Raw genomic sequence first — 7500 nt, 5'->3', positions numbered from 1 at the left:
TATATATAGAAGGTACTAGAAGAGTTGGAAAACTCAGGTTAACATGGCTGAGGGACTATGAAGCGAGAAGTAAGAGATGATGAATGGAGAAGTATTGATTTAAAAGCTCAGGATAGAGACGACAGGCGAAATCTAACCGAGGCCGCTTGGAAAACTTGACCCATCTAAAAATCAAACAAATCAGATATTCATATTGTAGCGCCTTTTATAAAGGTGTTGATTCAATAGTTGCTATAAATTCATAATTTATTTTGTATTATGAATTTTATCGAAACTTTTCATTTACCCAAGTCGAAAATTTTAAAGATATTTCATTGTTTATCATTATACATTTAAATGTTTATGATTATTCATTGCTAATTAGAAATAATCAACTACGGTAATTGTTGATCGTTATAGATTTAGATTATTATAGTATAAGAAAAAACCCGTTATTTATAATTCATTCAAATATGTTGCCATTAAATCTATATTTTTTACATTGATGAAATGTTGTACATTTTTCTTTCATATGTGAAATTAGCTTGTTATTATTATTATCATTATTATTATTACTGTTATAATTATTAATAATATTATTATCATAATTATTTTCATTATTATTATTATCATTATTACTATTATCATTATCATTATCATTATTATTATTATCATTATTATTATTATTATTATTATTATCATTATTATTATTATTATTATTATCATTATTATCATTATCATTATTGTTATTATTATTATCATTATTATTATTATTATCATTATTACTATTATCATTATTATTATTATTATTATTATTATCATCATTATTATTATTATTATCATTATTATCATTATCATTATTATTATTATTATTATCATTATTATTATTATTATTATTATTATTAATAGCTAAACTACAACCTTAATTGGAAAAGCAGGATGCCATAACCCCAATAATCACAGCTAACAAGTATTCATAGTATTCATCCACAAAACAATTACCACACATTCATCATTCCATCTGAATAATTCATCCTAGAGAACCCACATTCATTATTCATCCAGCCAACGAACAAGCACCACCAACCACACTTTGCTTTGATTCAACCTCACGCCTGATAAATTATTCATCACCATCTTCCGGTGAACCTCGGGCGAGTCACACCTGTACAGGTAGCAACAATCCTTAAAACAACTTTTAATTACATGCTGTTATGCTGCGTAAACTGCCACAAACTGCTTCGTAAAATGCGCGACAAACTGCTTCGTAAACTGCGACAAACTGCTTCGTAAAATGCGCGACAAACTGCTCATAAACTGCGACAAACTGCTTCGTAAAATGCGCGACAAACTGCTTCGTAAAATGCGCGACAAACTGCTTTGCAAACTGCTTCGTAAACTGCGACAAACTACTTCATAAACTGCGACAAACTGCTTCGCAAACTGCGACAAACAAATTGCTTTGCAAACTGCGACAAAGTGTTTCGTAAACTGCACGACAAATTGCTTCGTAAACTGCGACAAACTACTTCGTAAAATGGGCGACAAACTGCTTTGCAAACTGCTTCGTAAACTGCGACAAACTGCTTTGTAAACTACTTCATAAACTGCGACAAACAGCTTCGTAAACTGCGACAAAGTGCTTCATTAACTGCTTCGAAAACTGCGACAAACAAACTGCTTTGCAAACTGCGACAAACTGCTTCATAAACTGCGACAAAGTGCTTCATTAACTGCTTCGAAAACTGCTTCGCAAACTGCTTCGTTAACAGCGATAAACGCTTCCACATCAAGTGTTGTGTCAAATTCGCGAGAAACATTGTTTGCCAAACACAGAGGATGCGCGAGTGTTTTAGCATGGATAAGAGCGCGCAAACTACGCCTCAATCTGCGCCGTAAGTCACGCTCTGTTGTGCCAAAGACGCCGGGAAGGATTCAATTAAAATCGGCGCTTGCAAAAACAGCTCCGGCTGTGTTGTGGCTTCGGATTGACTCCTGAAAAAATCGGTGGCCAACGAAGAGGAGAATTCTTAATGAGGATTTCTTTGTAGGATCTAGATTCAAAATGTAGGATGCGTATTTCAAATCCTATTTGATATACGTTTATCCTTTGCTGAAATAGGATTTGTATCATAAAATTAAACCTTAAGGAATTCGTTGAAGGCTCTAGATTCAAAATGTAGGATGCTTATCTCAAATCCTATTTGATGCACGTTTATCCTTTGCTGAAATAGGATTTGTATCCTAAAATAAGAGCAATATGTATGGAAATAATTAGCTGGGCAATCGATGCATAGAATTCCTTAGGAATTCGTTGAAGGATCTAGATTAAAAATGTAGGATGCATATTTCATATCCTATTTGATGCACGTTTATCCTTTGCTGAAATAGGATTTGTATCCTAAAATAAGAGCAATATGTATGGAAATAATTAGCTGGGCAATCGATGCATAGAATCCTAAGGAATTCGTTGAAGGATCTAGATTCAAAATGTAGGATGCTTATCTCAAATCCTATTTGATGTACGTTTATCCTTTGCTGAAATAGGATTTGTATCCTAAAATAAGAGCAATATGTATGGAAATAATTAGCTGGGCAATCGATGCATAGAATTCCTAAGGAATTCGTTGAAGGATCTAGATTCAAAATGTAGGATGCTTATCTCAAATCCTATTTGATGTACGTTTATCCTTTGCTGAAATAGGATTTGTATCCTAAAATAAGAACAATATGTATGTAAATAATTAGCTGGGCAATCGATGCATAGAATCCCTAAGGAATTCGTTGAAGGATCTAGATTCAAAATGTAGGATGCTTATCTCAAATCCTATTTGATGTACGTTTATCCTTTGCTGAAATAGGATTTGTATCCTAAAATAAGAGCAATATGTATGTAAATAATTAGCTGGGCAATCGATGCATAGAATCCCTAAGGAATTCGTTGAAGGATCTAGATTCAAAATGTAGGATGCTTATCTCAAATCCTATTTGATGTACGTTTATCCTTTGCTGAAATAGGATTTGTATCCTAAAATAAGAACAATATGTATGTAAATAATTAGCTGGGCAATCGATGCATAGAATCCCTAAGGAATTCGTTGAAGGATCTAGATTCAAAATGTAGGATGCTTATCTCAAATCCTATTTGATGTACGTTTATCCTTTGCTGAAATAGGATTTGTATCCTAAAATAAGAACAATATGTATGTAAATAATTAGCTGGGCAATCGATGCATAGAATCCCTAAGGAATTCGTTGAAGGATCTAGATTCAAAATGTAGGATGCTTATCTCAAATCCTATTTGATGTACGTTTATCCTTTGCTGAAATAGGATTTGTATCCTAAAATAAGAACAATATGTATGTAAATAATTAGCTGGGCAATCGATGCATAGAATCCCTAAGGAATTCGTTGAAGGATCTAGATTCAAAATGTAGGATGCTTATCTCAAATCCTATTTGATGTACGTTTATCCTTTGCTGAAATAGGATTTGTATCCTAAAATAAGAGCAATATGTATGTAAATAATTAGCTGGGCAATCGATGCATAGAATTCCTAAGGAATTCGTTGAAGGATCTAGATTCAAAATGTAGGATGCTTATCTCAAATCCTATTTGATGCACGTTTATCCTTTGCTGAAATAGGATTTGTATCCTAAAATAAGAGCAATATGTATGGAAATAATTAGTTGGGCAATCGATGCATAGAATCCCTAAGGAATTCGAAGGATCTAGATTCAAAATGTAGGATGCATATCTCAAATCCTATTTGTTGCACGTTTATCCTTTGCTGAAATAGGATTTGTATCCTAAAATAAGAGCAATATGTATGGAAATAATTAGTTGGGCAATCGATGCATAGAATCCCTAAGGAAGTCGAAGGATCTAGATTCAAAATGTAGGATGCATATCTCAAATCCTATTTGTTGCACGTTTATCCTTTGCTGAAATAGGATTTGTATCCTAAAATAAGAGCAATATATATGGAAATAATTAGCTGGGCAATCGATGCATAGAATCCCTAAGGAATTCGTTGAAGGATCTAGATTCAAAATGTAGGATGCATATTTCATATCCTATTTGATGCACGTTTATCCTTTGCTGAAATAGGATTTGTATCATAAAATTAAACCTTAAGGAATTCGTTGAAGGATCTAGATTCAAAATGTAGGATGCATATCTCAAATCCTATTTGATGCACGTTTATCCTTTGCTGAAATAGGATTTGTATCCTAAAATAAGAGCAATATGTATGTAAATAATTAGTTGGGCAATCTATGCATAGAATCCCTAAGGAATTCGTTGAAGGATCTAGATTCAAAATGTAGGATGCTTATCTCAAATCCTATTTGATGCACGTTTATCCTTTGCTGAAATAGGATTTGTATCCTAAAATAAGAGCAATATATATGGAAATAATTAGCTGGGCAATCGATGCATAGAATCCCTAAGGAATTCGTTGAAGGATCTAAATTCAAAATGTAGGATGCATATCTCAAATCCTATTTGATGTACGTTTATCCTTTGCTGAAATAGGATTTTTATCCTAAAATAACAGAAATACTTATGAAGATATTTAGCTGGGCAAACAATGCATGGAAATTCTTAATAAGGATTTCTTCGTAGGATGTAGATTCAAAATGTAGGATGCATATCCTCATATCCTATTTGATGTACGTTTATCCATTGCTGAAATAGGTTTTGTATCCTAAATTAACAGCAATACTTATGAAAATATTTAGCTGGGCAAACAATGCAGAGAATTCTTAATAAGGATTTGTTCGTAGGATGTAGATTCAAAATGTAGGATGCATATCCTCATTTCCTATTTGATGTACGTTTATCCATTGCTGAAATAGGATTGCAATCAATCAATAAATTATCCTAAACTAGAGACAATATGTATCAACATATTTGGATGTACAGTTGGACACAGGAGTCCTTGGTACACCTCCCTCTGAAGAAGCATAAAATGTCACACATTTACTACACGGTGAGTAACCAAACAGCCAAGTGTAAGGAGAGATGAACAGATATATTGGGCGGGGCTAAACGCAGGCACTCGTCGCGCAGTAAGGGTGTTCGCTGGGTACAGATTTGAGAGGTGTGTGCCATGCATTAAGATATATAAAGTTATTTATCAACTAAAGGTAAATTTAAAATTAAGATCCAATGAGTTATATTCATAATGTAAAATATTGTATAAAATATTCACTATAGTCAATTTCTTTTAGCGAGGCAGATTTGCACTGACTCGCAGCGGTGCTCTTTTAGCTCGGAAAAGTTTCCTGATCGCTGATTGGTCAGATTTGCACTGACTCGCAGCGGTGCCCTTTTAGCTCGGAAAAGTTTCCTGATCGCTGATTGGTCAGATTTGCACTGACTCGCAGCGGTGCCCTTTTAGCTCGGAAAAGTTTCCTGATCGCTGATTGGTCAGATTTGCACTGACTCGCAGCGGTGCCCTTTTAGCTCGGAAAAGTTTCCTGATCGCTGATTGGTCAGATTTGCACTGCCTCGCAGCGGTGCCCTTTTAGCTCGGAAAAGTTTCCTGATCGCTGATTGGTCAGATTTGCACTGACTCGCAGCGGTGCCCTTTTAGCTCGGAAAAGTTTCCTGATCGCTGATTGGTCAGATTTGCACTGACTCGCAGCGGTGCCCTTTTAGCTCGGAAAAGTTTCCTGATCGCTGATTGGTCAGATTTGCACTGACTCGCAGCGGTGCCCTTTTAGCTCGGAAAAGTTTCCTGATCGCTGATTGGTCAGATTTGCACTGACTCGCAGCGGTGCCCTTTTAGCTCGGAAAAGTTTCCTGATCGCTGATTGGTCAGATTTGCACTGACTCGCAGCGGTGCCCTTTTAGCTCGGAAAAGTTTCCTGATCGCTGATTGGTCAGATTTGCACTGACTCGCAGCGGTGCCCTTTTTAGCTCGGAAAAGTTTCCTGATCGCTGATTGGTCAGATTTGCACTGACTCGCAGCGGTGCCCTTTTAGCTCGGAAAAGTTTCCTGATCGCTGATTGGTCAGATTTGCACCGACTCGCAGCGGTGTCCTTTTAGCTCGGAAAAGTTTCCTGATCGCTGATTGGTTGGACAAGATAATTCTAACCAATCAGCGATCAGGAAACTTTTCCGAGCTAAAAGATAATTCTAACCAATCAGCGATCAGGAAACTTTTCCGAGCTAAAAGGACACCGCTGCGAGTCGGTGCAAATCTGACCAATCAGCGATCAGGAAACTTTTCCGAGCTAAAAGGGCATCCCTGCGAGTCGGTGCAAATCTGCCTCGCTAAAAGAAATTGACTATAATTACCCATGTAGGATGTCGATCAGACGAGATCATCCTACACTTATTCGTTCTAAATGTATTTGTAGGTCCTACGAGACGGATGTATAATCCTTATTAGTTACGCATATCCTACAAGGTGTGTATTTTCTCCTTAAGAAGGAAGGTCCTACAAATGTATACTAAGGTCCTTTGGTGTAAGAGAAAAATTTCCATACAGATGAATATTCTGCAGTCATATTTTACAGAATAGAGATCATGGTAGGATGTACAGAATATTCTACAGGCCTATTCTACAGAGTGGGAATCCTGCGGAAATTTGCAGAACATTCTACAGTGCCATTCTACAGAAATTTGCAGCACAATCTACATGCCTATTCTACAGAAATTCACATCATAATCTACATGCCTATTCTACAGAAATATACAGCATTATCTAAATGTATATTTCATAGAAATTCACATCATAATCTACATGCCTATTCTACAGAAATTTACAGCATTATCTAAATGTATATTTCATAGAAATTCACATCATAATCTACATGCCTATTCTACAGAAATTTACAGCATTATCTAAATGTATATTTCATAGAAATTCACATCATAATCTACATGCCTATTCTACAGAAATTCACGGAATCTACTTTACTATTCTACAGAAATTTATAGCATACTCTACATGCTTATTCTACAGATTTTTACTACATAATCTACATGCCTATTCTACAGAAATTTACAGCATTATCTAAATGTATATTTCATAGAAATTCACATCATAATCTACATGCCTATTCTACAGAAATTCACGGAATCTACTTTACTATTCTACAGAAATTTATAGCATACTCTACATGCTTATTCTACAGATTTTTACTACATAATCTACATGCCTATTCAACAGAAATTTACAGCATAATCTACTGTCCTTTTCTACAGAAATTTACAGCATAATCTACATGCCTATTCAACAGAAATTTACAGCATAATCTACTGTCCTTTTCTACAGAAATTTACAGCATAATCTACATGCCTATTCAACAGAAATTTACAGCATTATCTACTGTCCTTTTCTACAGAAATTTACAGCATAATCTACTGGCCTTTTCTACAGAAATTACAGCATAATCTACTGGCCTTTTCTACAGATTTTTACAGAATAATCTACAGGCCTTTTCTACAGAATAGGCCGAGATGTACAGAATATTCTACAGTCATATGCTATAGCATGGAAATCCTA

The sequence above is a fragment of the Palaemon carinicauda genome, chromosome 34 (genome assembly GCF_036898095.1).
Source record: "Palaemon carinicauda isolate YSFRI2023 chromosome 34, ASM3689809v2, whole genome shotgun sequence".
Lineage (NCBI taxonomy): Eukaryota > Metazoa > Arthropoda > Malacostraca > Decapoda > Palaemonidae > Palaemon > Palaemon carinicauda.
Note: the sequence above shows the minus strand (reverse complement) of the source record.